Genomic DNA, 15298 nt, shown 5'->3' on the forward strand with positions numbered 1-15298 from the left:
TGGTCCCACTTCTGTTATCCTCCACCCATGCCTTTTCCCTCAGAAGGTAATTTTTTTGATACTCAGGCAATTTACAGAACACTAGAAACCAGACAGTAAGGGACAGAGGTGGGGACTGGTCAATGACAATCATCACAAATGATTTCCAATAGGTGACAGCGATAGAAATATCCAGGTTGCATCACAGGGAGAGGTGAGAGGATTAGACCAGAACTTTACTCTGACAAAGGCTCTTTATGGAACACATAATGACTTGTATGTAAGGCCAGTGAATAAATTAAAATATTTGTGTTTGTTTGCAAGGCGTAATTAATAGCTACCAGGGTCAATCCACTTGAAGTATCCCTGGTTTGTTTCTTTGCCATTTTGAGTTTGAATTTTTTGATCAACTCCTATGAGACCTTACCATGTTGGTTAATGGTACTGTTATTACATAGTTTTATTATAGAAGTCAAGATCCTTGCTCATCTAGCCATGCTCGTATAAATGCCAAGACGTGACGAGATGCTAAAGGGAAGTGAATAAGTGGTGTGCCTGCTATGCAGCTCCCACCTGCCCCTCAAGGCACAGTGACCATCTGACATCCAGACCACTGGAGGGCACTCCAATGGCACAGAGCAAAGCTCTGGTTTCAGGTACATTTCCTTTAGTTTTCATATAGTTTTACAGAGCTAGGGGACTCTCTTGTCAGTGTGATTATCTTGTTTTGGAGAACTTTGATCCAAACCACACTTTCTAGAAACAACCTAAGCATTGTCAAATTCATCTAGGAAAGTTGTTTATAAAAAGGACCTTTGGCTATTTAAAAGGCTATGCAATCTCATCACAGTCAAATCAAATCTAAAATGCCCAAGGAGCATATAACTCTCACTTGTTCCTTTGGTTTGCTCCAGTACACAGACATTTCATTGTTCCTTGAGGCTTAAGGCAGTGGACTTAGGATGACGCAGGCTACAAGAGCACTTCATTAGCTCTGAGGATGATACTGTTCGATCCACACTGCTAGGAACATTTGTTGAAAATGTCATTCAAAAGATATCAACACTGCCTGAGTCAGGGTTTTATTGAGTTTGTCAAATAGAGTAATAAAAGCATCACAAAGTCACAAGACAATAACGATTCAAGTTCGAAATAAAAGATGCCGATAATCTCTTCAACTCAATAAGGCCAGCAGAAGAGCTAACGTTCTCAGTGCTGCAGCCATTGGCTGCAGAGGGGTAGTGGAATAACTTTTGTTTCCTACAGAGCTTCAGAGGTAAACTCTGTATGGAGTGAATTTGGTCACATGTATTTTTGTTCTTTGCATTAAATGAGCCCCCAAACAAACAGCAATGCAGGGGTTGTATTCGCTACTTATCTCATTTCTACAACTAAACATCTGATCAAAACAACTTAATGAAGGAGGCATTTACTTTGGTCCACAGTTCTGGGGCACAGTTCTTCGCGGCAGAAAAGGTACCATGGAAGGAACAGGAGAAAGTTAGTCACAGGACATCTACAGTCAGGAGAGAGGGAGACAAATGCTTCCATTGAGCTTGCTCTCTACTTCTTATTCAGTCCCGCCAGCACCACAGCCCACAGAGCAAGACTGTGCAGATTGAGAGCGGGTCTTCCCATCCAACTAAGCCGATCAAGAAAACTCATTCCCACAGGCTTCTGTCCAGTGTTTCCAGATCCTATCCTATAACAACCAATTTTAACCACCACATGTCAACTTGACACCCTAATTTCTCTCTTTTAAGTCATAAAATTCCTACCCCCTTGTCACCATGGGCTTAAGGCCATTTTATTGTGCAAATGCATTTGGTCCAACCTTAAAGTCCCATATTCTTTAACAGTGTCAGCACTGTTGAAACATCCAAAGTCTCTTCTTAGACTCGAGGCACTCTCTTAATGTGAGAGCTTATAAAACAAAAAACAAAGCACAAGTTTACAATAGAGCGCGGCACAGATAAACATTCACATTCCAACAAGGGCAGACAGTGGCATAGAAAAGATCAACCCAAGATCACGCTAAAGCTCAATAGGGAAAACATCAGATCTTGTGAGTCTGTGTCAAGAACTGGGGCTTATGGAATCATCAGGGCTACTTCTCTCTTGGGTCACCTCCACTCCATGGCTGAAGCTTTGCACAGTAGAGGTCCAGGTTCTAACATTGCCAACATCCGATGCAATGCTTCACCTTCACAGCTTCAAGACATGGCCTTCTTGCAGGGATTCTCATTGTGCTACATATTGTCTGGGCTCAAGTAGAAGACTTCACGATCCTCACAATTCTACACCATTCATGCCTGCAAAACTAAAATACATGGGCAATGCATCTAAGCTCCGCTGCCAGCTTGGAATAGATTCCCACCCACTTGACCCACAGCTGCTTCCTCAGCCCCTTTATTTCTTTGAGGCTGAGTCTGAAGAAACACTTCTCCAGATCGTTGTTTTCAAGCAAGGAACCTTTCAGAAGAATTCCCAGTCCAGGCCACCTCCTTTCAAATAAACTTGCTTTTTCACAGTACGGAGCCCAGTTCAAGATACAGCATTGCTTCCCTCTAAAACTCTAAGAACCAGCCCGTTCTTCTCTCAGCATTGTCTCCTAAACTCTCACCAGAGTGGCCCACTAAGATCCGCTCACAGTGTTCCAGGGATTTTATAGCCCTCAAACTCTTGCACATACATCCTACAAAACAATTCCAAGGGCCAAAGAACCACATGGTCGGTTTTAGTCACAGCAATAATGCCCCTTTGGGCTTCTCCTTTGCTGACACTGTAACAGCCATGTCATCTAGATGAACATAAGGTTCTAGCAGTGTGTGTTTGAGTTCACGGTTAAGTGGGGGCTGATACTGCCTCACATCAAGTCAAGATGTTTCTAGCAGTTCAAGGTAAGAAAAGCAACAGGGAGATGGGGATCTGGCCTACAACCATGCTGAACACCTTTCTACAACAACTGCACCTGTGCTAAGTGTCACAAGTACATCCCAGAAGATATGAAATATTTTGTTAGATTGAATACTACAATGATACTAAATTAGAATGATACTAAAAAGAAATATGGGAAGTATACATTTAGAAGTATACGAAACCTTGGCAATTTAAAATGCTTTATAATTAAAATAGCTAAACAATTACAATGGAAATAACCACAATTTAAATATTAAACGAATCAATAGTCATGAGGGAAACCTAATTATATCCAATATCACTTTTACTACACACTCACCACTGATGGTTTAATTTCAACCAAAATCTATTCCCCAAACTATCCTTAATTTCAATTCTTAGTTATAGTTTTATTTTTAGTCAATCTGTAAATTTGGTGGGGTCATTGTTATATAAAATATATGCATAGCTTTACAATTAGATGTATTACGGAATTTTAGGATAGATTGTGTTTGACATTCTGGAAGTATCCAAGAACGTGTTACATTAGGGGAGCTGCAGTTGCTGAGATATCTTCAGTCAGACACTGAGCCTGAGTCTGAACCCTTCCGATGTGGAAGCCCATGGCCAGGATGCTCTGCCCTCCAATTCAAAACCAACTTTCCTATCAGAATGCATCAAAATAGCTCGCAACATTATGAGGGTTCTGTTTTCATTGTCTTCTAACCTGCATCTCCAGCACTCTGAACAGGAGACTAAATCATAACACAACACTAATTTATTTGGGGGGAAGTAAATGAGTTTGTGATTTTAAAACAATATATTTTCATGAAGCTTTATGGTGAATTTTTACATACTTTCGTGGGAAAAATAAGTGAATTTGTGTGGTGGATACTATAAGGGTGAATCTACAGGAAGCTTTATGGGGTTTGGAATTCCTGGTATTGGGGTCTTTCTTTCCCATTTCCAAACCTCTTGTATATCACAGACCAGATTCTAACAACTATCTTCATTGTTTTAAAACATGATTATTTTCTATGGAAAAGTAAAATTGAATTGTTCTAGGTATAATGAGTCTTAGATATCCTTTTCTTTTATTAACTAACATTCGGTATGGTGTTTATGTTTTCCTTTTGGCTTCAAACGTCTCCACCTTCTCTGCCCTCTGTTGGATTCAAGGTTTTGGAAGGCAACTGTGTTAACATTTTTTAAGAAAACAAAACTAGCATTCTTTACTGATATTTATTTATTACAAAGAACTAGTTCACATGCCTATGGAAAATTTAAAAACAGCAAAGCTAATGTGCCAAATTGAAGGCCACCAGGGAGATTTCTAAATTATTCTCAAGACGTTGATCCATTCAGGCCTTTAACTGATGTGTTTATCTCATTATTCTTTATCAATGAAAAATTAGAGTCAGATATTGGGGTAAGCACCTGAATGATCAGAGAAGAGGAGAAGTCACCAATCACCTCTTCTCTCTTCTGTTCCTCAATCCAAAATACCTAAGCTCCTCTCTCAGCTCTGCCTTATTACTTCCTGTCCCCTATCTGTCCTCAGTCCTCCAAAACCTCTATGGTTAATTTTGGTTAGCTAGTATCTAGCTCTACCTGCTGATTCAAAACAAATGTCAGAACACAATCAAAATATCACACAACATTTAGGGCTGGGGACCAGGGTGACCTCATGATGTGACATTTCATGATGATCTCTGTTCAAAATCTTTTGCTCACTCCCTTTACCCTTCTCTGTTTCCTTCCCTCCCTCTCCCTTCTCTCCACCCTCCTTCCTATAGGGAGATAGAAGAACCCACAGACATTCTGAAAGATCGACAATTAAATGTTGTTGTGCAAATTCAAACCACAAAGAGAAGTTTCTCACACTGCTGCCTAGAAATATCTGGGGCAAGAATGGGCAGTTGCCACTGAGTCACACAATTGTCTAGTCTTCCATGAAGAATCCATTAAGGCACTACTGATAGTAAAGAAGACACCTGTGAGTGAATGAATCCAGCAGCCTGTCTGGGAACACAGATGAAAGGAGTTTCTGAGTGACTAACAAGAGCTCCTGTTTTCTCCAAGCCTGAGCAAGGACAGACATTCTGAAGTTCAAGGGAAGTGCACTACTTAGCTCTAAATCATCAGTCTCTTCCCCTGAATCAGTGAGCAGCTCCTTCTCCTTTCATGAGTGTTCACTCCTTTGCAAGGTCTGGTGATGCCTAGCTCTAATCCTAGCACTTTCTACCATGGCCTGGAGGATCTCAAGTTTGATGCCAACCTGAGTCACACTGTAAGTTCAAGGTAAACACGAACTACATGTATAGAAGTGTTTTCTCTTAAAAAAAATGAGTAAAAAATTAAACAAATTATTAAGTGAAGAAGGTGAGATAGCTCCGCAGGTAAACACGCTTGCCTCCTAATTCGATGGCCTGAGTTCAGTTCCCAGGACTCACATGGTAGGAGGACAGAATTGGCTGCTGCTGGTTCTCTGACCTCCACATGCCAGTTGTGATGGGAACACATGCACGCACACACACACACCTACACACACACACAAATAAATAAATGTAAAAATAAATGCTAGTAGACAAGTTGCTCCTTTGTTAATTGAGTGATTCCAGAAGAGGCAGAAATGACCATGTTGGAGCCTAGAGAAGAGGCTCAGTGACCAGGAGCACCATTAAATGCTCTTCCAGAGCAATTAGGTCCAATTCCTAGCACCGGCTTGGCCATCTGTAACCACCTGTAACTTCAGTTTCTGGGGATCCAACTCCCTCTTCTGGTCTCCATGGATACAAAACATGCAAGTGGTGCACGGGCATGCATGCAGATAAAACACCATATACATAAAATAAGAATAAATTTTGAGTTTTTTCATTACAAAAAAAGAAATGACAGGCCAGGCATGATGGTGCACACCATTAATCCCAGCATTCAGGAGGCAGAGGCAGGCAGATCTCTGTATTCAAGGTCAACCTGGTCTGCAGAACAGATTCCGGAACTCCCAAGGCTATGCAGAGAAACCCTGTCTTGCAAAACAAAACAAATAAGAAGAAAAAGGAGAATAAAGTAAACAAAGGGGAAAGAAGGAAAAGAAAAAGAAAGAATAGTTAAAAACTTTCCTCACTTCTATAACATATGTGCTCAATTAAAACGAGGTAGATTTACATCAAAACAGATCTATAAAATGCACACTTAATGCACATTTAGATACAATGTCAGCAAGTGGTTGGAGTGGCTAATGAGAAGCTAGAGGAATGACATACCTGAAGGGCGCATTGTTGTGATTGGATGTCCTGTAGGTGGTGCCATATCCCACAGGCTTTAGCTTCTGGTGGAAGTAAACAATGTGCTCCGGACCACTAGGGGGCAGCCAAGTCCAAACAGCAAATGCATGGCTTCCACAGGTTCCTCAGGTGGAAGAGTTACACTGTGACAGTAACTCACCACCGCAATAGGTGTCAAGTGTTGAACTGGATTTTAGACTTGTGGTAGTGAAGCATAGATTCAGCTGGAGATATGAAGACACAAATCAAGGAAGTGGCCGCTTTATTTGAGGAATACGTCCTGAGCCCTAGGAATACTCTTAACATGGTACGCCCATTATCTCCTTCCTATGCAGAAAGCTATGGGTAGTTCTAATTAACACATTTGTCTCATTTTCCATGATAAGGAATCTGAGGTCAATAAAGTCTACCAGTGCCTTATTATACAGTCAGTAAGCAGAATTCTAAGTCAAGTAACCTCATCCTAAATCTTCCGCCAAGCTGCTCTGCTACGTGCAGAGACAGGGAAAACATTTGTTTCCCAATAAAAGAAGGGACTAGAAGAAGAATCATTACTATCGGGATCTGGTCCACAGTGGTACCAGCCTGTTTCATCATCCCAGATGCTGAATAACACTTCCCAGACACATCACCATTCCTGGAAAGCTTCATGGTGACTCAGAGGTTTGCCAAACATATCCTTGTCCATTTATTTCCTGGATTCTCCTAGTCTGATCTCTTCTGTCCACAAGTGTCCTGCCAGTACACCCTTTCTGTGGACCACTGTGTGATCTTTCTGTCTTGCCCCTCAAAGCCTACCACTGAGCCAGACGCTAGAAGATCCTTCAGCAATAGTTCTGTCTTTGATACCCATTGGAATCATCTTGAGTTTCTCCCAAAGAGATTGCTGGGTTCTGTACACAGGGCACAAGAATGTTCTTATGATGCCCATGCCACAGATCCAGAGCTTGAGAACAGCTAGTCTGGAGCCTCAGCGCTCCACCACACTGCAGATGGAGTAAGGGAGCAGGAATGTTGGCTATCACCTTCACTCCGACCTTCCATCAGAAGTGGCGTTTTAACAAGATCCCTGGGTACCTTTGGGGCTTATTACAGTTATAGATGTACTGCTGAAGACTGTAGAATGCTTTTAAAAGCACTGATGCTGACCTCAGTGCTTGCTCTCTTCCTCTGAAACACTACTTAAGAAATTTGTGTGTGTGACCCAGGCACGATATTACATTTTTCTAGGCAGTTGTAATGTTCAGATAAGCCTGTGAGACACTGACTTTTAGATGATCCATTGGCATTCTCTTGCAACACACCAATTTATGTATGTTCTTCCAGAAGGGAAAAGTTCACAATATTTATTAAGTTGACAATGAGGAGAAAGGATGGAAATAGCATGATGTGTGAGATGTCTGTTTTGATCAAGATATGCTTCCATAAAGGGCTAAGGAATAAAGTGAGATCAAGAAAAAATCATTTTTAATCCCCGTAAGCACAACTGGGGTGCAGATCTGCTGAGCCAGCAGAGGATCCAGGCAGGGAAACACTTCCAAATGATCGCTTGTCCTCAGTCTGAAGGGCTGCACTTTAATCCTTCCCACTAGAGCACTTTGCTCTTGTCTTGTTTTGAATTCTATTAGTTGCATTTCTTTAGACAGCTAGTCCAATTCTTGGCACTTCAACTTCCTTAACTGAGAAATCAAGAAGAATCTCAAGTTTACAGTACGTGAGGATCGAACTGGATCCCACATGACGTACCCAGTTCAAGCTAGGCAACCTGGCAATAACACAGTCTACTTGGGAGAACGCCTCAAACAAGCATCTTCATTATTAGGTAGTAATGCCCATCTGTAATACCCTCCTTCCCACCTGCTAAAACCGGTTTGGTGGCGGGGGGGATGTGCTTGACCTTCTACAGAAAGCCATAGATCTACTTCTGCCAACCAGGGTGAATCAAGGCTGTGTCTAGACCAAAGAGCCTGGTGCTTGAAAGTTAAGCGTGCAAATGGTTTCTCAGAAAGGTTTCCTGCAGCTTCTGCAGGCTGTAGAGTCACTAGCAGGCAGCCCTGCACATCTGACTGCCAGCAGAAAGCTCAGGCTGGGAAACCAGGCAGAAAGGGGAAGTGTGGCCTTTCAAGGAAAGATTCACTGGAAGAGTGGGTGGGCTGGAAAAGGCAAATACTTCCCAGTCCCCTGAGCACTCCCTGAACCTAGGAAAGAAAGAGGGGGTCCTCCATGTTTGAAAAGGCTCCTCTTCTAATAGAAGCTTTGTCATGTTTTGAAAGTGCTCAGAGGTTTGTTACAACTCGATGTCAATATCTTTTGTATACTGATGAAATACTTTGGGGAAAATAATTAACTGTCTGCAACTAGTTAATTAAGAGATGCTGTAATCCTTGGCCTCAAGCATTAAGTGAGTCTAGCTGATAAGATGGAAATTGGCAAATAATAGGATAGACAGGACACAAGGGACACTGTGTCACTCGCTTAGGAATTTGTTTTTCCAATGAACAGATGAGCTCGGCAGAGAATATTATGGGTGGATCCTTCTTGTGGCCCAATTACAGTCAGGAAAATGGGATTTCACACTGTTTGGAAACAGCAGATTCCATTCTGTTTTCTCTTTGTGTGTGTTACTCACTGATAGCAAAGAGCAGGTTAATGCTGACATACTATTTAAATGTGCCATCCGGCAGTATCCACGGAGTCCTTTTGTAGATTTTAAAAGATGTCATTTCCTTAAAACAAACATTGCCCTTGTGCTAGCATGCACCGTATTTGAGGGGACGCTAGACTGGACTCCAGTTCCATGTCCCTCTGGAAATGAGAAGTCCCTGCACAGCCTACACGTGACATTCATCTTTCACTCATCCCCTTCCTACCTCTCAGATCCAAGGGAAATTAGATGCCTGAAAATCTGTCCTTTGCCACTAAGGGTGTGGTAGAGGACTTGCGTGACCTGGGTGAGGCCTGGATTTAAACCTACTATTACAGAGGAAGGAAGGCAGAGAGAGACAGAGAGACTCTGAATGCCTTCACAGCAAAGGTACCAGATTATTTTCACCTTTAAAATGGAGGAACATTGCCAAGTACAAGGATCTGTCTGCTGCTCACCTGCCCACAGTACCATGGTTCTTTAAATGTTGGAAAATGTCTTCTCACACTTAGACCTTCATCATCAAGAGACTCTCTTTTTTTCCACAAATCTGAGCGGGCTTACTCCCGCCCACCATAAGACCGTGATATAGAGATATGGGTGAGGGTATATTCTTTCATCCCATCCCATGTTACTTGCAAGCTTTTGGGTCGTGAAATGATAAGGAAATAATATCAACAAGTAAAGGGGACATAGTCGAAGAACACGGCTGGAAGATGAGATTGCCCTTTAATCTAAGCACTGAAGCATTTGAGCAGCCTTCTCTCCAACCTAAGCTAAGTCTGTGTATTGCTGTGATTAGCAGGGCTACACTCACTTGGGGCACACGTCAGAAACAGCACAGCATCTACTCAAATGCAATTCCAAGAAGTAGAGCTGGAAATACATTTTCCCCAATAAGGTCCTCAAGTAAATTGTATGTATTCAGAAGTTTGGGAAAGACTAATCTGTCCAGGTAAGTACATCATAAAGTAAGTTTTTACTCATCTAGTTTATCTGTTCAAGATTTCTTTGACATTTACAAAGAAGAGAATAAAGCCCTGTGGCGGTTTGAGTAAAAATGGCCCCATAGGCCCAGAGGGAGTGGCACTGTTAGGAGGTATGGCTTGGTTGGAGAAAGTGTGTCACTGAGGTTTGGGCTTTGGGGTCTCAGATGCTCAAGATAGTCCCATTGTCTCAATCTCTTCCTGCTGCCTTTGGGTCTGGATGTTAAACTCTCAACTACCTCTCCAGCACCATGTTTGCCTGCATGCCACCATGTTTTCCTTCATGCTGATTAGGGACTAAACCTCTGAACCAATTAAATGTTTTCCTTTATAAGAATTGCTATGGTCGTGGTATGTCTCTTCACAGCAATAAAACCTTGAGCAAGATAGTCCCTAATTTCATTTATACAAACATCTATTACACTAAACCCAGTGTAACATAGGTCTACTTGGCTATACAACACAAAGTCTATCTAACTTCCACTGGCCAGAGAAGACTGTCAGAAGCTTGTACTAAGCTTTATGGGGTAGAAAGCATGCATCCTATCTTCAGCGCATGCCATATTAACTGACAGGTTGCCCTCAGCTCTTGAGACAGTGATGAAAGGAGCTCTTTGCTAGAAGGAAGAGTGAAGGGATGGCTGGAGGAGACTGTGAGAAACAGAAGAGTATGTGAATCCTCCCCTTTCCCAGCTTTCCTCGGTTGCCTATAATTCTCTGTGTAGGGTTGAGGCCACATGGGTTCTCGTTGAGGTTACACTCTGCTCAGTTTGTCATGGTCATTGGTGCTATCCTTGTTCAGTATCGTGGCACCAGTCATGAGCTTAAAAAATAAAGCATCCCAAGCACGTTGTCACTACTTGATGCTGTGCTGTCCTTCTACCTCTTATCGATTTTCCATTATCAGCAGCCTTTCTTCTATCTTCTGTCTGCCATCTTTTTGAATACTATTATTTTTTTATTAAATGATAGGTAAAAAAGAAATAATTTATGTACAATTGAGAAAAGATTGTGTTGTGGGAGATTTGCAGACTGTGTGTGAAAATGTATTGTATGATTGGTGTAATAAACGCTGGATGGCCAATAGCTAGGCAAGAGGCAAAGGCGGGGACTTCCAGGCACAGAGAGGACTCTGGGAAGAAGAGAGGCAGAGTAGCCAGCCAAATGTGGAAGAAACAGCATAGGCAGTAGGTACAGAGAGACAAGGTAACAAGCCCTGAGACAGAGCATAGATTTGAAAATATGTGTCAGTTTCAGTTCTAAGAACTGGTTAGGAACAAGCCTAAGCTAAGGCTGAGCTTTCATAATGAGATGTCTCCGTGTCATTATTTGTCAGCTGGCAGCCCAAAGAAAAATCTGACTAAAGGGTTGGCCTGGGCTTCATCTCCTGAAATTCATTTCATACATGCATTGTGTGTTGACAGCATGTGGAGAGAATTGTAACCTCAAGGGTATCGCCTTTACTTATCTATGAAACTTATTGCAAAGGTGTCGCGTGTATATTAGCACATCTTTGACAGGGTATTACATTGCGATGAACCCAGAAACATTAAAATATAGAGAGGTGGGATGAGGAAAGTATCAGAAATTTACCCCTGGGGCACAATAGGAGGCCAGTCTGGCATCCACAGACAAACCAATCACTGAAGAATTAAAACTAATACTACTAGAAGAATTGGCTGGCTCCTGGTGGTATATACAAGAAGCTGGAGTTTGTACTAGCGGTAATCCTGCCCTGAGCAGTTCTGTTCCTCCCAGTTGGAGCAGATTTCAGCATGTATGCACTTCTGTGCAGAATCGCTCATGACCTCAAGCTGCCATTCTCTGCCTCTAGGTCAAAAATTGTTTTCTAATGTTCACTGTTCTTAACTTTTGCATTAAGTTTATTTTTTAAAAACCTTTCATCACATTTCTTTATGGACTGTGAACACATGTGTGTTCACATGTGGAGGCGAGAGCACAGTTTATAGGAGGTAGTTACAGCCTTCCACCCATGTGGGTTCCAGAACCAAAGCTCAGGTCTCCAGAATTGGTGTCAGGCACCTTTACCTGCAGAGTCATCTCTCTAGCCTTAAGTGTGTGAAGTTGGTGGAAGCAAAGGGATTGGGGAAAAGGATATATTTTAATAAATATATTTATTAAAGTAAAATAAATGAATTACAATGATACACATCAATTTCCAATATAATATAAAATAGACAGAAACATGCAAAAAAAAAAGTGGATCACCATGTCTTTCTCCCTCCCTATCTCACCTTCTCTCCCTGAAATGACCACTCAATGGAGTGTACCCTTCCGGGCCTTTCTCTGTGTGCATTTGAACATGTAATCCAAAATCTCTATCACTTTGGATTCTCAAAACTTATTTTTAGTACTTAGTATATTCTTGGAATATATATAGTCCAACTGCATCGCTTAATTGTCTTCATAATACTCCATGGGGAGAAGTATCCTATAATTTAACTCATGCATAAATACTTAATTGATTTCAAGCTTTTTTCTGGAAAAAAAAGTATTTGATTATGTCTCATTGAACAACATCTCTAAAGATCGCATAATTGCTTCTACAAAAGAAGGTAAAAATTCTGGGTAAACAAAGAAAGTTTAAATTATGGATGCCAATATACATTTCTACTATCAATAAATCAAAGTTCTGTTTTCTCCATACTCTGGAAAAAGTTTCTCCATACAGCCTACAGAAAGTCTCTATAATATTACCTATCTTTGGATGCTATAGGAAGTGTCTGAGGATTTACTCGACTTTCTTTTACCTGATCACCTACAAGATGGGACATCATCGTTTTTCTTATAATTTCCCTGTATTGTTTTCTTCCAAAAATGTTGATTCTGCAGAATATTTGCAAGACAGCTATAGCCATTGATGGGCAGCAGAGGACACCGGTGTTCCCCTGGGATGAAGTGAACTGAGAGCGTAATTAATTGAGCAGTGGGGCAGAACCATTCATCAGATTCCTTGGGAGCCTCTTCCCATCCTGGGGAAATCATCAAGAAGCCCCTGGGGAAGTCTGTGTTTATTCGGCAAATAATCATGTTTGAAAAATACTTGGGTTTCTCTAGCTTTTGCCTTGTGGATGAAATCATTAACTACAATTCCTGAGAATATCCCAGAATATCATAAAACAGATAATACAGAGCTTAGAATCAGTCAGCCCAGAATCCACATCTGTTATGAATGTGCTTGAACAAATCACTGACTTTCTGATAAGAGTGTTGCTGGGAGGGCTGTAAGAATTCAATGAGGGAAGCATAGTGGTTATCATTCAGGAATTCTGAGTTTCCTTTCTTCTGAATAGAGCCCAGAATACCCCAGTCTCTCCAGTAGCAGCTGACGGTCTGGCTCTGCTTGACCTGTGGACAAGGCCCTCCTTCTGGGTTTCTATCTTAGTGAGGGTTCTTATTGCTATGAAAAAACACTATGACCATAACAACTCTTTGAAGGAAAACATTTAATTGGGGAGGGGGGTCACTTACAGTTTCAAAATTTCAATCCATTATCATCATATTGGGAAACATAATGGCATGCAGATAGATACGGTCCTGGAATAGTAGCTGAGATTCCTACATCATGCAGACAACAAGACGTCAACTGTCAAATGGGGCAGTATCCTGAGCATAGGAAACCTCAAACCCCCACAGCTACTTCCTCCAACAAGGTCATACCCACTCCAACAAGGCCACACCTACTGACAGTGCCACTATCTTTGGGGATGATTTTCATTCAAACCACCATAGTGTCTGATCAATCATCTGGCTGTTCTGAATGATAAATTGTCATTGTATTTTTTTCTCCAGCTTAGATTTTAAAAGATATTCCTGAAGGATGCTTTTTTCCCCTAATGTACCATCTCCTTGTAATAAAAACACTCATCTTCTTCTTTGGATTTTAAACCTACACACCACTGGATCATACAAGTTCTTCTCCAGTTTGATTTTCCTTTATGCGTCATTCACTTCTATCATAAATCAGTCAATCTCCACCCATGTTTCTGTGCCCCACCACATTCTGCCTGTCATAATTTCCTTTTGCTGGAGCAATGAGAAGATAGTGCAGAAGCGATTAACAGGCTAAGAGGAACCCCGTGTTTTCTTATCTAAGCCGTGTAAGCTACACAGTAAGAAGGAGATAAAGTTGCCCTAAAACAAAAGCACATTTCTTATTTCTCTGTCACTTTTTCCTGCCTATTAGCTCCTGGCACATTCCCTCCTCCCAGAGCTGTAACTGTTTGTCAGTGTAAAGAAGTAACTCCTCAAGAGAGCCTACTGGATAAATGAGAGCATACTATCCCTTTCTAAAGAAGCAATGAGACTAAAATTTTCCACTAACTCCACAGGCCTGAGATCAAGGCTAAAGCTCACGTAAAATAAGCCAGACTTTCACCTTTTTAGACCTCTATATCTCGGCAATTTCTGAAGTGCATGTGCATATGGTCACCAGAGTCACCGAGGTGTAATGTTCAGCATTCTCTTTTTATTAGCAAATACCCTATCACAACTTTCTCACTTTATTACTAAGACCATTAGTGTCTTCATCCATTAAGTAGTCATAATGATAAGGAGTATAAATGTAATATATTTCACACAGTGAGTATCTGTATTAGGAAATTAGTTCAACTGTTCAAACTGGATCAAATCAGTGACTGGGAGCAAGATAAAAGGTCACTTCTCTGCTTAAATTCTACTGAGCTGATTCTGCAGAAGCAGCACCCCACAAGGTTTGGCAGAGATACACCTCTGCTTCTTTTTGCCACTCCTTAGAATTCCTTCTTGTCCTCGTGGACAAAGTCAGCATCCCTTGCTGTCACAGTCATGCATCAGCTTATAGGTTATCTTCAGAAATGGTGCTGGGAAAATGAAATTAGACACAAATATATTATCCCGCCCAACAATTAGATCCACGTGTATCAAAGACTTCAATACGAGATTCTAAATTTTCTTTTTTTTAAATATTTATTTATTATGTATACAATATTCTGTCTGTGTATATGCCTGAAGAACAGAAGAGGGTGCCAGACCTCTTTACAGATGGTTGTGAGCCACCATATGGTTGCTGGGAATTGAACTCAGGACCTTTGGAAGAGCAGGCAATGCCCTTAACCACTGAGCCATCTCTCCAGCCCCGAGATTCTAAATTTTCTAAAAGAACACTTAGGTTCTATCTTATAAGATACTGGTGTAGAAAGAAATGTTCTGAATAGGACTTTAAAGTTCAGGCATTAAGACCAAAATTAACAACAAGGAGCTCATAAATCTAAAAGCTTCTGAGCAGCTAAGGAAACACTCAGTGCAGAGAATTCTGGGGGATAATCCTTCTGTGCACTGTAAATATGTTTTAATGTCATTGGTTGATATTAAGCTGATTTTAGCTTATAGCAAAGCAGAATAAGGCTAGGTGGGAAAGACAAACTGAGAACACAGAGAAGAAGTGGGGATCCAGGGAGAGATGCTGTCAGAGAAACAAGATGTGCTAAAGGAAAGGTAAAGCC

The sequence above is a fragment of the Alexandromys fortis genome, unplaced genomic scaffold (genome assembly GCF_014885135.2).
Source record: "Alexandromys fortis isolate MF-2015 unplaced genomic scaffold, M_Fortis_MF-2015_v1.1 scaffold_35, whole genome shotgun sequence".
NCBI classification, from domain to species: Eukaryota; Metazoa; Chordata; class Mammalia; order Rodentia; family Cricetidae; genus Alexandromys; species Alexandromys fortis.